The sequence below is a fragment of the Vulpes lagopus genome, chromosome 20 (assembly GCF_018345385.1).
Source record: "Vulpes lagopus strain Blue_001 chromosome 20, ASM1834538v1, whole genome shotgun sequence".
Classification (NCBI taxonomy): Eukaryota; Metazoa; Chordata; class Mammalia; order Carnivora; family Canidae; genus Vulpes; species Vulpes lagopus.
In genome coordinates, this window is record NC_054843.1 from 14,989,431 (window position 1) to 15,004,898 (window position 15,468).

The 15,468-nt window shown below is 37.6% G+C and overlaps 1 protein-coding gene across 4 annotated transcripts in view; it reads right to left on the reverse strand.

Annotated features, from left to right (window-relative positions):
* BACH1 (BTB domain and CNC homolog 1) overlaps nt 1–15,468 on the reverse strand; it is a 63,353-nt gene that overhangs the window by 26,726 nt on the left and 21,159 nt on the right. Inside the window, exon 1 of one of the 4 annotated variants that reach the window (XM_041734965.1) lies at nt 7,717–7,898. The exons of the other annotated variants lie outside the window; for them this stretch is intronic. The gene's annotated coding sequence lies outside the window, so the exon portion shown is untranslated. Of the gene's footprint in view, nt 1–7,716; nt 7,899–15,468 lie in introns of those variants that run through there. 4 annotated transcript variants of the gene reach the window in all.

Sequence of the window (15,468 nt, forward strand, 5' to 3'; positions counted from 1 at the left end):
AAGGTTTTTTACTTTCCAAGTCAACAAACCCAACTTTGATGATTCTGGATAGTACATTTAAGATAGCTTGGAGGGGAACAAAGGAAGAAAAAAAAATGAAGGAATGTAGGAAACTAGAGCTCCAGAACCCAAACAAGAATAACGGACTCCACTATTATACCTTCATACTGAAAAGAATTTAAGAAACAAAGAAGTCTTTCATTTGCTTAATGTATTTGGCAGCTACTTGATCCTTAATAGGATTGTTATATCTCAATCGAATTAGTTCATGTTATGAAAATATGAACTGGCAACTAGACTTGGCCCACAGCAATAAAGCTAATTTACTGAATACATATTTTTTTTATCAGGCACTCGTCAGCCACTACTTTCTGTATCAACATTAAGGGATGATTTACATAGAACTGCACTATTTAAAGTACATAATTCAATGAGTTTTGACACTTGTATATGTGCCTGAAACTACCACCAAGATCAAGATACAGAAATTTAAAAAAAAAAAAAAAAAGACACAGAAATTTCATTACTTAAAATTCCACATGTCCCTTTAAGGCCTCCTCCTTCCCTGTCCCCCTAGCTCCAGATAACCAATGATCTGCTTGATGTCACTATAGATTAGCAGGCATTTTCTATGATTTTTATAGAAATGGAATTACACATTATGTCCTCTGGCTTCAGGATTCTTTCATTCAGCTTAACGGCAATCATACTGCATACATTAGATACTTCTCCATTGCTGAATAATATTTCATCATAGGGCTATACCACTATTCGAGTAGCCACTTAACTACTGATGGACTATTCTAACAAAGATGGATACAACTGCATAGTTTCCAGTTTGGGATTACTGTAATAAAGCTTCTGTGAAAATCGATATGGACATATACTTCATTTCTCTTGGGTAGACTTTTCGAAAGAGTAGTAAATTCCCCTTAGCGATTGGTCTTAATATTTCAGTTATCAACACAAGGAATTAAAGCTAGGAATAGTAAGGAAGAACTGTCATTCAGAGAGATCATGTACACTGTGTGTGTGATACCACACAGACCACTGCCCTCCACTGTCTCTAAGACTGTGTACCTCTCAACACTTTCCATACTCTGGCCCTGCACCCAAGTCCCCCCCCCCTTTATTCTTTTCTGGCATCTGCCTTGCAAACCCTTAAAACTTGACTAATCTTACTTTTACATCTTGTCATTCTGCCAAACACCACACAGGCAGGCAAAACTATAGACGTATAGGCTGGTGTCACCATAAAATTGTGGTGTGCGATTTCAGGGACTCAGCATTGTTATCCAGTACTTTTGTGTACCCTGATATCCCCCTTCTCGACAACAGCCTTCCTTTTTTCCTCAATGAGTGTCTCTCCCAGGGATAGAAGACTTGAGTGAAATGGTAAGTTTATGTTTAACTTTTCAGAAATTGCTGAACAGTTCTCCAAAGCAACTGTATCATTTTAGACTGCTACCAGCATAAGAAGTCTGATTGCTCCAGTCTCAGCAATCTGTGGTATTGTCAGTCTTTTAAATCTCAGCTACCCTAATAAACATACAGTGGTATCTCACTGTGGTTTTAATTTGCATTTCCTGATGCCCACTGATGTCGAGCACCGTTTTATGTGCTTATTGGCCATTTGTGTATCTTCTTTTGTGAAATATCTGTTCAATTTTTCCACTCATGTTTACTGGGCTATTTTCTTACCGAGCTGTAAAAGTCAGCAGAATTTTTATTAGGAATGCAGTGAATCTATGTACCAATTTGGGGAGAACCAAAAACTAAAATGAGTCTTCTCATGAACAAACATGGCAAATCTCATTTCCTTAGATCTTCTTTCAATGTTATTCTGGTGTTTTTAGTAAAGAGGTCTTGCATATCTTTTGTTAAATTTATTCCTAACTAGTTTATGTTTTTTGTAGTCACTATAAATGAACTTGCTTGTTAAACTTCATTTTCTGGTTTTCTTCTGCTACTATGTAAACATAAAATCAAGTTTTTAAGTATTAACCTTGAATTCTGCAATGTTACTTAATTCACTTATTAAGCAACTTTTACAGTTGCTTTGCAGATTCCTTAGGATTCTCTATGTACATAATCATATCATCTGCAAACACAGCTTTACTTCTTTCTCCTCATCTTTACACTTATTTCTTTTTCTTCCCTTATTGCAATGACTAAATAGAGACACTGCTGAGAGCCAGCATCCTTACCTTATTCTGTTATAAGGTAAGTTTTTGATATTTCACCATTAAATATTATGCTAACTGTAGGTTTTCTAAGATGAGCAACTGCTGGGTAGAAAAGGAGGTGTGGTAGTTATTTCCTCCAGTTAACTCAGGGTTCCTACTAGAAACTCAAAGGGGAAAAAAGCAAAGAGTGAAAATTCCCCCAAATTCCCCCAAACAGTGAAATTCCCAAATTCATTCAGCCTTCCCCAAGGGCACCCTTCATTCCTACACCACTTTCTAAGTTTTTACCCAAGACATCCTAAGATCCCCAAATCAGGGACTGTAGATTAGAAAGGCAGAGTGTTTTATCAGAAAGCACACCTAAAACTGAAAGACTCTATCAGAACCACATAAACACAGTGCCTAGCTGCTCTAGGGATCACTAGAGTGGACGGCACAGAATAGAATTTTATATTTGATGACACACCCTGCCAGCTGAGCAACTTACTTTACATCTCTCTGACGTTTCCTTTACCTTTTGGTAAGGTAGGGACAAGAATAATACTTTCTATTGGGAGGATCAAATGAAATAATATACATAATGTTTCTAGAACAGTGCCTGGCATATAATGAGTGCTCAATAATTGTTAGCTATTATTTGAATTTGATGCTAGAAAGGTTTTCTGAGTAGCATAAGGCAACACTGAAACTCTAGTTAAAGAAGTGTAATAACACACTACTTAGCTTTCCAGGGCCCAATATCGACACAGGTATAATAGACACTGTTAAATGGTTTTCAACTTTCAGAAGAGACAAATAATGGAAGACTTAATACAGTTATAAAATGGGATAGAGATATTATTAATCTTGACAAAATGAAAGTAAAATTGACAGACTGGGAGATGGAATCAGAGAGAACTGAAAGGAAAGCTAGTATTTCTGTATGACTTCTAACACTGAGTCAAGATACTTCCTTAGATTAGTGAGATCAAATTAAGAAATAAAACAAAATGTGGTGCTGCTGAAGTTACCAAGAACAGAAATGAAACAACAGATTATAAATATAAGTGAGCTTATAGTAGAAACAACAAAATTAAGATCCATGGTAAAAAGGCAGTCAACAGACAATGTCTTAGGTTCATAAATAAACTGAGGTATAAACATCTTAGAGACAGAGAGATAACTACCATAAAAATTAAATAGCATATATAAGTAAAGATGAATATTATCTATGAAACAGAATTAGGGGTAGGGTGGGGTACAACAGATAGGGTAGCTTCAAGATACATCTTTCTATATTTTTTAAACCAAAAACGTGTTACTCTGATTAAGAACATAAAAGATATTTAAATAGTAAATAAAAAATATTAAAACTAGGTTAAGTCTAAATTGTTGATAACTTGGTTGTCTTAAATTTTTTGAAGATTTTCCAAATAGAAAAAATATTTGATAAAGAGAAAAATCAACCTTTAACATTTTATATTATTTTGACAAAACTAGGAAGTGGGACGGTAAAGAAATATAATAAGATTTTTTATTTAGGAGCAATGTTATACATATGGTTTAATATTTTATACTGACAATGATACCAATTCAAATAGATTCTTTTAAAAATTAAGGGTCTTCTTCTAAAGAAATGACCTATTGAACTAACAAACCACTAGAACCTTACAAAATCTGATGAAATCTGTATTTCTACCAAGAAAACCACTCACATAATAAAATTCTGCATTTGTTTTTGGTAAAACTGATAAATTGAACCACAAGCTGATGCTCTGAGAAGACCTGCAAAATTGACAACTTTATGCAAAGTCTCACCAAGAAAAAAAATATGAATACACAGCATTCCCATTATCACACAAAACATACTGTAATGACTCTTCTCCCAATACCCTTCCATCTATAATAAGATTCTCTACTTGCCTTAATAGAACTCCCAAAGAGCCATTTACATACACCGCCTTCACTTTCCTCTCTTCCCAATTTCACTTGAGCCCATTAAAACCAGGCCTTTACTCCTCCATTCCATGGAAACCACTAACTGTCAAATTTTCAGTCTTCTAATACAGCATCTCAGCAGCATTCAACAGGTTGATCATTCTCTGCCTTTCTTCACTTGGTTTCCAGGATACCACAGTCCTGATTTCCCACCTTACTGGCAGGGACTTGTCAATTTTCTTTGATGGATTATCCTCCTTTTGCAAATCTCTAAACACTGGAGAGCCCAGGGCTTAGTCCTCAGATCCCTCTTCTTCTTTGCACACTTTTCCTAGGTCACCTCATTCAGACCCAAAGCAAGACAGGATCACGTATGGACTTACTGTACATTCTCATATTTGGTCTAATCCCAACAACTCTCTTGAACTTTATACTCATGTACTCAACAGCAGACTCAAATTACTACTTGTATATATAACAGGCATCTCACATTTAACACACAAGAAAACTTGTCCCCCCACCTCTAGTTATGATATATGTCAAAACGTTAATTATGGTCTCATCTAGGTAATTTTTGTTTGTTTCTGCAAATTCTTAACTATAAATACATATTACTTTATAATCAGAAAAATGTTAAAATAGACAACAATAAACAAAAAAATGCAGTTCACATTTATTTCAATTGAAATTGAAAGGCTCCTTTCATTGAAATTTGAAGGCTCCCAAAGAGTCAATTCCAAAGAATGCCAAATACTTTTTCTCCTTTATAATGTATATTTCCTCTAGTCTTCCATGGTACCGGTTTGTCATGACAATGTATGAAATTCAAGAGCAACTCTAAACACAGTAGCCTTTGCAATAATCATGAAAGAATAAAAGAAACTGTATAGGACTCTAAAATAAAGGACTGTATAGGACTCTAAAATAAACTCAGTTACAAGAAAATAAGGGGGAAGGATCCATCAAGTCAGGTCTAACTATTTAAACAAGGGCAAATGTGCATCTATCAGACTTACATAGCTCAGTAATATCTCCTGACCTATTTTTTTTGTCTCAAAAAAAATTAAAAAGGGTAAAAAGGGTAAAAAGCTAAACACACAGAATTATGAGATGCAAAAGAAAAGACAGTTTAAGCTATTTTAACACTACCAGCAGAATAATATTGGAAAGAACAGCAGTACTAGGATACAATTAGAGCTTTGCCAATATTACCAGTGGGATCTTCTATGAGCTACGTGACTTCATGCTTCAAGTTTCCCATAGGAAAAACAACAGTCTAAGAATCGAATGGTTTGGTGCATTTAATATCATAGTGTTTGGCACAAAAACATTAATATTTTATTATTATTATTGTCATCATTACGCAAGTGACCAACAGAAAACTGTATTTTAAAAGGTTCTACAGGCCCAGGAATTAAGTTACAAAATGAAGAGGCTCCTAAATCTTTAAGAATAAAAATTTAGTAAACCTAAGATCTCAAACAAGGTAAAAAGAAAACATCAAAACTGGCCAGTCTGCTAAGGAGAATTGCTAGTTTCACAGAACTAAAGAATTTCTAATTAAAAAAAAAAAAAAAAAAAAAAAAAAAAAAAAAAAAAACACATTCATCCAGTATGACCCCCTTCCCTACTTCTGTTATAGATGCAGAAACTGAAACCCTGAGGGGTTTAGTAACTTAAAGGTTGAAGAGGTCTTCTGCCCCAAATCCAAAGAGTACATTTCAATTCATACACATAACCTAAGAGGCACATATGTGCAGGTTTTCTTGGGGGAGGAGGATGGCAGGGCAGGTGAAAGAGGGATGGAAGAATTAGGCACAGAGAGAAATGTCTCAAGTATCTTGTGTGTTAGAGTTAAAGGACATTCAAGGAATTGCAAATTTCCCTTTATTACTCAATATCTGATTGATTAATTTCTGATTAACATTTCTTGGATTACATAAACAATCTCATATATCATTAAAATGAATTTAACATTAAACTATGCTGAACTTAAGTCAAAATCTGTAGTTATACTCTATATATGGAAAATTTAAGAAAAATAAAAAGAAAATTTAAAAACAGAATACTAGGAGACATTTCACTAAAAGCTACTTTCAATACAGGGTATTACAGTGTTCATGTCCTATATTCAAATTAAATATTATAAATTATTCCTATGTCATTTTGTTTTCAAACTATAAAAAGTATAACCATGATCCACCAAATTATTTATTTCTGATTGCCTAGAAGTGAAAGTCCTAAAACTACATCAAACTATAACTATATATATAACTATAACTATAACTATAACTATAAGGATAGATATAGGGATGTCTGGGTGGCTCAGCAGGTGAGCCCCTGCCTTTGGCCCAGGGCAAGATCCCGGGATCCCAGGGTCGAGTCCCACATCTGGCTCCCTGCAGGGAGCCTGTTTCTCCCTCTGCCTATGTCTCTGCCTCTCTCTCTGTGTGTCTCTCATGAATAAATAAATAAAATCTTTTTAAAAATAAATTTAAAAATTTTTTAAAAACCTTATAGATCTAAGAGTTAACACATATAGTATGCAAAGTAACTGGAAGGGGGAGAGGCAGGAGACAAACGACAATGAAGAAAAAGTGCCTTCAAATTCCCAAGCCCTCCTTATACATCATCTTGCTCCAACTCATAATAAATTTGAGTTAAAAAAAAAAAAAAAAAAGATTTAAAAAGTTGTGTAATGATTTTAATTAAATAAGGCAGCAATTATAGGGGAATAATTAGAATACTGAATGAATCACAGATCTGAAATTTTTTAAATTAAGTAGAGGTATGAAATTGAAATGCTTTCTTTAAAAATAACCTGATCCCCTAACCCCTGAGAGCCACTATAGTGCTGCAGTATCTCAATATACATAATACACATAGCTAAAACTAAAATGTTTAAATCTCTTTCTTGTAATTTTATTAAGTTAACTTGGAGGTCAAAATCACCATCTCTAAATGGGGATTTCCAAGCCGCAGACTTTCCACCTAAGCCCTCATAGCCACTTTCCCAAATACAATAATTACAAGATTTTATTAAATAAGTAAATATGAGGCTTGTAAAAAAAAAAAGCTGAAATATTTCTCACTGCAAATATTATTCAAGGAACACTGAGTAGATAAATACTATTGCTTTTTACCTGAGACAATTATTTTGGCAGTATAAGCTTCCTAAATTCTTTTAAAAAAAATTAATATCATTTCAAAACCCTACCTTAACCATCTATATCAAAACCCTACCTTAACCATCTATATGAGCTACAAAATATAATTATACATTTTCCTTACCCTGAAAATATTAAGAAATGACATAGATCTGTGATCTATATCACAGCCTCTTTGTTATTATCAAATAGGAAAACCTACTAGCAATTAATTTCTACTTTATGAATTTATAACACTGTTTATGTACTTGTATCATTTGTTTACCTTTCACAAGCATACATGGCACCAAAACCTGGCACTGAAAAGAAGGAACAAGAATGACAAGAATAAAACTCCTTTAGTATTATCAAAGTACTCTAAAAAGTTTGGAAATGTTAGAAGAATGCTATATAACTTTAAAGTGGCATTATTCTTGAAGTCCGAAAAGAATAACAAATAAACTGACCACAGGACCACTTTTCCTCCCACTATGGGAATGTGTGTGTAGAGAGAGTGCGATGCTCCTGTAACTCAAGACTTTGAGTTCCAAAGAATCTTGCCCATCCAAGTCAATGAATCAAGCACTCTATTCCAGCCAACCCAGTCTCACCACTCAGGAGAGCCACAGATATCACAGGTGGGCATGCCCTGCAGATTAAGAGAGAAAGGGGGATTCTCTTGGTATAGATATAATCAGAAGCTACAAAATATAATTATACATTTTCCTTACCCTGAAAATATTAAGAAATGACATAGAACTTCTGAACTGTGTAGAGTATTGAGAGAAACACACTCCTTCCATAGGGATTTATGGAGGAGGGAGGGTGGGGACGGGCATTTTCAATTTTAAAATATTTTTAAATAAACATGTATTTAATCTGACTGTTAAAGTAAGACTTGATCATGGTAGGAAATATAATAAGATGGGGGGTCAGTCACCTAAAATTCCAAATCAAAGAAAAACACACTTTTTTTCTACTTAGAAGTATATGTCTGTGTGTAGTGATGGTGTAAATAATAGGCAAGGGCGGTACTGCTGACCACCCAACACCATTCACTCCCTCATTTTCTAATCATACCCTCATTGTGTTCACAAATCTACTCTCTACCTAAGGCCATGTGTTTCTGGGGAAGCAGATCCCGGTCCCAACTGAAGATGAATGATGATCCATCAGCTAATCACAGTGGTCTCATTTCCCTTGATACTGACTCATTTAGGTATGGACTTATGTAAAATATTGGCCCAGGAACAGAGAGAAGAGGGTCAGGATGGCATCTATTATGATGCTTTGGGGAAAGGATTTACTTACTAAGAAACATCCTAAGGGGAAAATAAATAGTCCTCTCCCAAGAAACCTAGTCATTGACTCCTGACACTTGAACTCCCAGCAGCCATCTTGCAACCATAAGAGGAACCAGCCAAGAACAAAAGAAAGACACATCCTGCTTCTTCAGCCTTTTCCCACTGACATAATTTTGTTATATACGTACATACACACACACCCTTCCTGACCCAACTCCCCCCTACTCAAATCCCTCTTCTCTACTCTTCTTCCATGCTAAACTTCTCCAAAGAAATGTCAAAACACGCTGTTTCCTCTGCTCAACTATGCATTCATCAATGACTTCACTAAGGCTTTCCTGATTTCTTAAAACTTAGGTTTCTTATATTCTATGGTTCCCAGGCACATTTCACATGTTGCTGTTACAGCAAGTAACACATGCTATAGGAATGGTTTGTCTCTTAGTAACTTCTAAAAAGTTTTATATTCCCAATATCTACAAAGTTCCTGGGATACAAAGGCATAAATATTTCTTTCATAAGTCAAATGTAAACCCAATACCTAACAAAGGCATACCACAGATGATGAAATGAGTTTACCAACCCTACTATCTATACACACCAAAAGCTGATTGTGTGTTTGTGTTTAAGTTAGGGGAGAGGAACAGCATGCAAGGGAAGATAAGAGACCAAAGTGCCTTGAAACTTAAAAACACAATTATTCTTTACTCTTCAGAGATAAGATAGCTGCTCAAAGTTAACTCCGTGGAGGGGCAGGGCCAGGGCCTGAGAAGCAAAGGCAGGGAACCTAGTCTCTGAGCTCCTCTGCCACTGCTGTGCAATGCCACCAACCTGCTCCGGAAAGGTGTCCCAGCCCTCCTGAGGTCTGGAACAGACAACAAACCAGGCCAGTGACAATAGACATGCCAGGAGAAGCAAAACACATTTTTTTAAAAACCCCAAGAAATGTATCGAGAGTTTGAAAAGGACTTATGACCATCCTTTACCCACAGAGAGACCATTACGTAGGCCAAGTTATAGTAGCTGCAGACTCATCCCTATCTATCATTTCCTCTGATTTCTCGGGATAACGGCTCAGAATGAAAACATGTAACCCTATTCAGCTGGGCAAAATGCTTTTCTACTTCAAAAGTCTTTTACTAATGTGGAAAAAAAAATGATTAAAAGAGCCAATGGGTATTTTTGTTCTCCTTCTAATTAAGTGATAAACCCTATCAGTAGGAGAACCCTGAGCCATGCTGGGAATACGCCTCAGAAAAACAGTAAATAAGGAAACCGTTAGGTTCTTTGAAAATGAAAAGTGTCTTGGGCCAAGATTTGATAACCACTTTACATTTCTGAAAAACAACATTTAAGTGCAAATACACACTAATGAAATTACTGATCTTACTGAAAACCACTTACTCCAAAATGACAACCTAATAACTATAACCTCATAAATTTATTCAAAGACTAATAAATCTTTTATAGACATATTTTATAATAAACTCTCTGATGGATCATTTCCTTCACTGACTTAGCTGACTTCCAAAAGATGCTGGTACACTTTAAAGGAGGAATAAGGTATAAAGACAGGAGAGAGGGGCAAAACATTATTACCCTCACCACACTATTTAGTCTATCACCATGCAAGTAGGATATTATCAATGTCCAGGCTACAAAGAGGTTGAAAAATGACTTCACGACATAACACTTTTTAGTGTAATTTCACTTTAATGGGGGTGGGGAAATGGAGTACAACTGTCCACTGGGACTCTAAGCCAATCTAAAAAATAACAACAACAAAAAAAGTGAAATAACTTTATCAGATAGACCTGGGAATAACAACTTTATAACAAAAATATTCTTTTGAATGAGTTTCCTAAGGCATTAAGAAATGATTTAAATTTATTTTTACAAGAACATGATTTACACACAGGTTCAAATGCATTAAGGTAACGTTTTCAAAACTGTGCCAGTACTGAGAAAGGGACCAGCAGCCTTGCCAACTTCACAGCATGCCCACTGTGCTCCTACAATAGTCATTAACAACCAAGATCCTGGCAACTACTGTTTCTTCCTTATGTTTGCTTTGGAGTAATTTTTATTACCCTATTAATATTCTCTAAACTGTCCCTAATCCTAAATACAACAAAGGATCTGTTCTAGAGAAGGAGAAGTATTAGATACATGAGAGGTCTAACATCTGGCCAATCCAAATTACATTTTGCTCAACTCAATCCTAAATAAATTACAGGTGAAAAATTTCTGTCACAAGACAAATTTTCTCTTAAGAGATGAGCTAAAAGAATGACTTCAATCCAACTGCTTCCTCAATACTCATACCAATAACGAAAACAGAAAGCAGAATTTTAAATGATCAGAAGTTTCTCCCCGGTACACATTTAACATAACTGAAGAGGTCAGCACATAATGTCCTCTCCTTCACTCTTCTAAAAAATTCCCAAGTTTGAAAATCACAGAACTAAAATGAATCCATACCATATCACCAGTGTGGCAAAAGTTTGCAGAACAAACACAGCCAGGACACACTCAATGTCCCATGGGAGGTAAAACACAAAACGTGTATCTTCATCATCAAGAAAATCACACTCTGGAGAACCTGGGTGGCTCAGTCAGTTAAGCGTCTGCCTTGGACTCAGGTCATGAACCCAGGGTCCTGGGATCAAGCCCTACATCAGGCTCCCTGCTCAGTGGGATTCTGCTTCTCCCTCTTCTCTGCCTGCTGCTCCCCCCTGCTTGAGCTCTCTGTCAAATGAAGGGAAGGGGAGGGAAGGAGAGGGGAGGGGAGGACGAAGAAAGAAAAGAAAGCAAGAAAAAAGAAGAAAAAAGAGAAAAGAAAAGAGAGAAAGATAAGAAAGAAACTCACACTCTGGGGAGCTTGGCTGGCTCAGTGGGAAGAGCATGCAACTCTACATCTCAAGTCGTGAATACAAGCCCCATGTTAGATGTAGTAGAGATTACATACATACATAAACAAATAAATTACAAGAAACTCATATTCTCAAGGATGGTCAGAATGTTTGACACAACCTTTCTGAATGCCCTACAGGTGCAAGAAGCCATATGATAAACGTATCCACTATTTATTATGGCTAATCTTTCTATCTTGGCATAGGCATGTCATTTAAAGAAAGTACAATACTCAGGAGTAATTGGCAGGTATATTTAACATTCCAAATGTTCCCCAAAAACTGCATGGGAGAACTAAGAAATTAGTCTGTCCTGATATTAATGCAGAAGGAAGCAATAAACAGGTTACTAAACCTGCCAGACCACTATCACATACAGAATGGACTAGATGCAGAATGGGAAGTACTTATTTCTTCAAAAGCCAATTCCAATTAAATGGTGATGGCCATCTCCTGGCCTTTGTTGAGGTGGTTAGATCCTTTTTAAAAGCCATATCCTGTGTTCCTTGACCTCAGAAGTTGGATGTTTGAGTTGCCGCTACTGACTTAACATCAGAATGTTCACTGGAGTTGTTTTTCCAGTACCAGCAATGTGCCACACATCTGCACAGTCTCCAGTCTCCCTTGTGATCAATGGTTGCAATTCAGTACAAAGAGGCTGCAAAATGTGCCTGTGTAAAGGAGCACTTCCTTGATTTTGAACAGATAGTAATACCTAACATGTATTAATGTTTAAGATAGAGCCAACACTTAAATATTAGGGCATTTAATGTCCAAATTGTCTCTATGATATACATTCCATCATCATCACTCCCCTTTTACAGATGAAAAAGAGAGGCACAGGGAGGTGAAGTAACTTGCTAAAGGCTGTAAGATAGGCAAGAGAGCCAGAACTGGACCACAGACAGTCTGGCTTCAGATCTCCCAGTTTTTTGTTTTGTTTTTTTTAAGATTTTATTTATTTATTCATGACAGACAGATAGAGAGAGAGAGAGAGAGGCAGAGACACAGGCAGAGGGAGAAGCAGGCTCCATGCAGGGAGCTGGACGTGGGACTTGATCCCGGGTCTCCAGGATCACACCCCAGCTGAAGGCAGAACTAAACCACTGGGCCACCGCTGGGCCACTGGGGCTGCCCCAGATCCCCCAGTTTTAACCACTTCACTTACTGCCTCTCTGTCCGTTGCACTCACCAAACCTTCAGTTCTGTTCATGTTATCCAGCGAGTAAGCCAGAAGTCCAGGTTTCATGGTGGTGTAAATCTATTTTACCTGCAGTTCAGAAATGTTTACTCTCTTCAAGGGGCCTGGATTCTGGCAAAGAGTGCTCAATTTACCCATACCTTGGGCTATCATTGGTTTTTTTTTTTTTTTAATCAAACATTTTATAAATCATTTATTCCACCACATAAAGTACACCCTCCATTTAACAGAACCCTCAGGAAATGCGAGTTTTGGGTTAAAGCAATGTTCCCATGAACAGAACATTAGTCAGAAAATTGGAAGAAGCTGATTCCTAAAATACAAGTCTTGGAGAGATATGCACTGTGAATGGAATCTCTGACAATTAGTCATTTTAAAGAACTTTACAATCATTATTCTAAACATCATTTCTCACGGTACAGGAGTGTGGAAGGCACATGGCCTATGACATTTAACTGAATGGTAAATACTAACCATCCCTCCTCAGCATACTTAGAAGTTGATTTTCTGAATATACATATCCCCCTAAGGGGGGGAATTCCACTTCCCGAGTGCTCTGCTGAATATGTCGTCTTATTAACCCTTAATAAAGCAGATGTAAACTTGGCCCCAAAAAATGACTTCAAGAAGTAACAGAAGAGAATAACTGTTAAAAGAATTTGTTATAAACAAGTCATACTCCAGTGTATAGATTATCTTCCAGTGCTCCCACTGCACCCTTTTCCATATTATTATACTTCAGATCATATGCATTAAACGAACCATCTGGTTGTCTCCAAATTCAAAATACATGGTATCATATGTAATGGGCAATTCTGTGTTTTTTTTTTTAATTTCCGTTCCTGTCAACAGTGTAATGAGAAATTTACATTCAAGCTTCCAATCTTTAAAGTACAGCATAAAAAGGACTACGTATGCAATAAAAATTAAATGAATATTAACAACATTTTGAAAGAATGCTAGCTCTTAAAAGGAAATCAGAAGCTTAAAAAAGAAAAAATACTCCAGATGCTGGAAGAATATTACAGGCAGTGGTTAAATTCTTCATGTTCCCAACAGAAAAAGAGGAGCATGTACCCACGTTATATAACATGTATGTACTACCATTAATCTTTATATTGAAGCTTTCCTATTTGCCATAAAATTGAAATCTCAAAAATCAAAGCGTTAATATTTTGTTCCATATGAATCATCTGGCACACCATATCAGAGAACCTAATACCTATAAAAAGTTCATGATTTCTTTTTTTTTTTTTTTTTTATTTATGATAGTCACAGAGAGAGAGAGAGAGAGAGGCAGAGACACAGGCAGAGGGAGAAGCAGGCTCCATGCACCGGGAGCCCGACGTGGGATTCGATCCCGGGTCTCCAGGATCGCGCCCTGGGCCAAAGGCAGGTGCCAAACCCGCTGCGCCACCCAGGGATCCCGAGTTCATGATTTCTAATCTCCTATAGTCCCAAACTTAGAGCAATAAAATTAACCATTTTTCCCTCTATAAAATGTTTTAAGTGAATTACCATCAATAAGAATTAGTCATTCTTTGGACCACAGGTAAGGGCCATTCTCCACACACCCCCCTCCACATTTCCCATTCCTAAACTTTGTTAACAATGGGGGCTGGCTGGTGAGCTTGGGTCCTTTTTAAAGCAAGAAGTAATGACCTAAGACGTAAAGACACTCTAGCACCACCGTAACTGAGAGAATGCGACATGTATACGGTTTACCTTCCCTTAGCTCTTTCTAGACTCGACCCAATGACACCTGCCAATTCCACTCATATTCTCCTTACCCTTGTCTCCGCCGCTGGAAACTACGACTGTATGCACCGAAAAAAAAAAAGCCAAGGGCCGTGAAAACCCAGAGGAAGTCTCCTTCTGTGCTCTCATAAAGAACTTTTTATGAAGAACAAACTAAGTTCACTTTTTGAAATGTACAAACCACATAACAACAAAACCACAAGAGGGAAACAACAACAAAAAAAAAAACTACAGTAAAGGTAGTAAATTATTTTTTGTGACACTCCTAGGTGTAAATGTCTTCCTCAGTGCAGCTCTCTGCAGCACAAATGCATTCTTAAGGCCAGTCTGTCTTTAACCACCACCTGGCCGGCCACCTCCTAAGGCTGCTCCTGCACTTCACCCGCTCGTTACCTGTATCAAAACAGACACCCCTGGCTGGGTCCCCTCCAGCCCTCCCAAACAACCCCTCTGGAGCTCTCCTTGGCCTTTTATGGTGGAGGCATGTGATGAGCGTGTCTGCACCAGCTGTTCTTAATTACCTCTCAGGCTGGGGTGAATGACTCAGCAACCTAACTTTTTTAAGGAGTCATCCTACCTTGTTATCCAACCAACACACTGAACAATGGTTAAACCACTGGACACAGCCGTGTTAGACAACAAGAACACAGCACGCGATGCTGCCACTGAACCGAAGCCATCCCGCTCCACGCTGCCTCGGGAACGGTCCTTTTCTTCCCCAGGCTTCTTTGGCCAAAGGCAGAAGTGGCAAGTGCCTTCAAGCCCGGCCCGGCCCAGCCTTGTGCACCACCACCCAGGACCAGGAAGCAGCCTGCCTACCTCTTCCCATTTCTCTGCTTGACCATGTGAAGCGCTCAAGCGCTCAGACACCAACACGCCCGGTGCGCTCCGCCCCTGCTCTCTCCGGACCGCTCTAAGGGCAAAGCCTCGGGGCACCAGGAGCGGTAACGTACGTGCATGCACCGGGCCCGCAGCGGCATCCTCCGCGGGCCACAGTCCCAGCACCGACTCCCGTCTGCACACAGACGAGCATCCCTGCAGGAA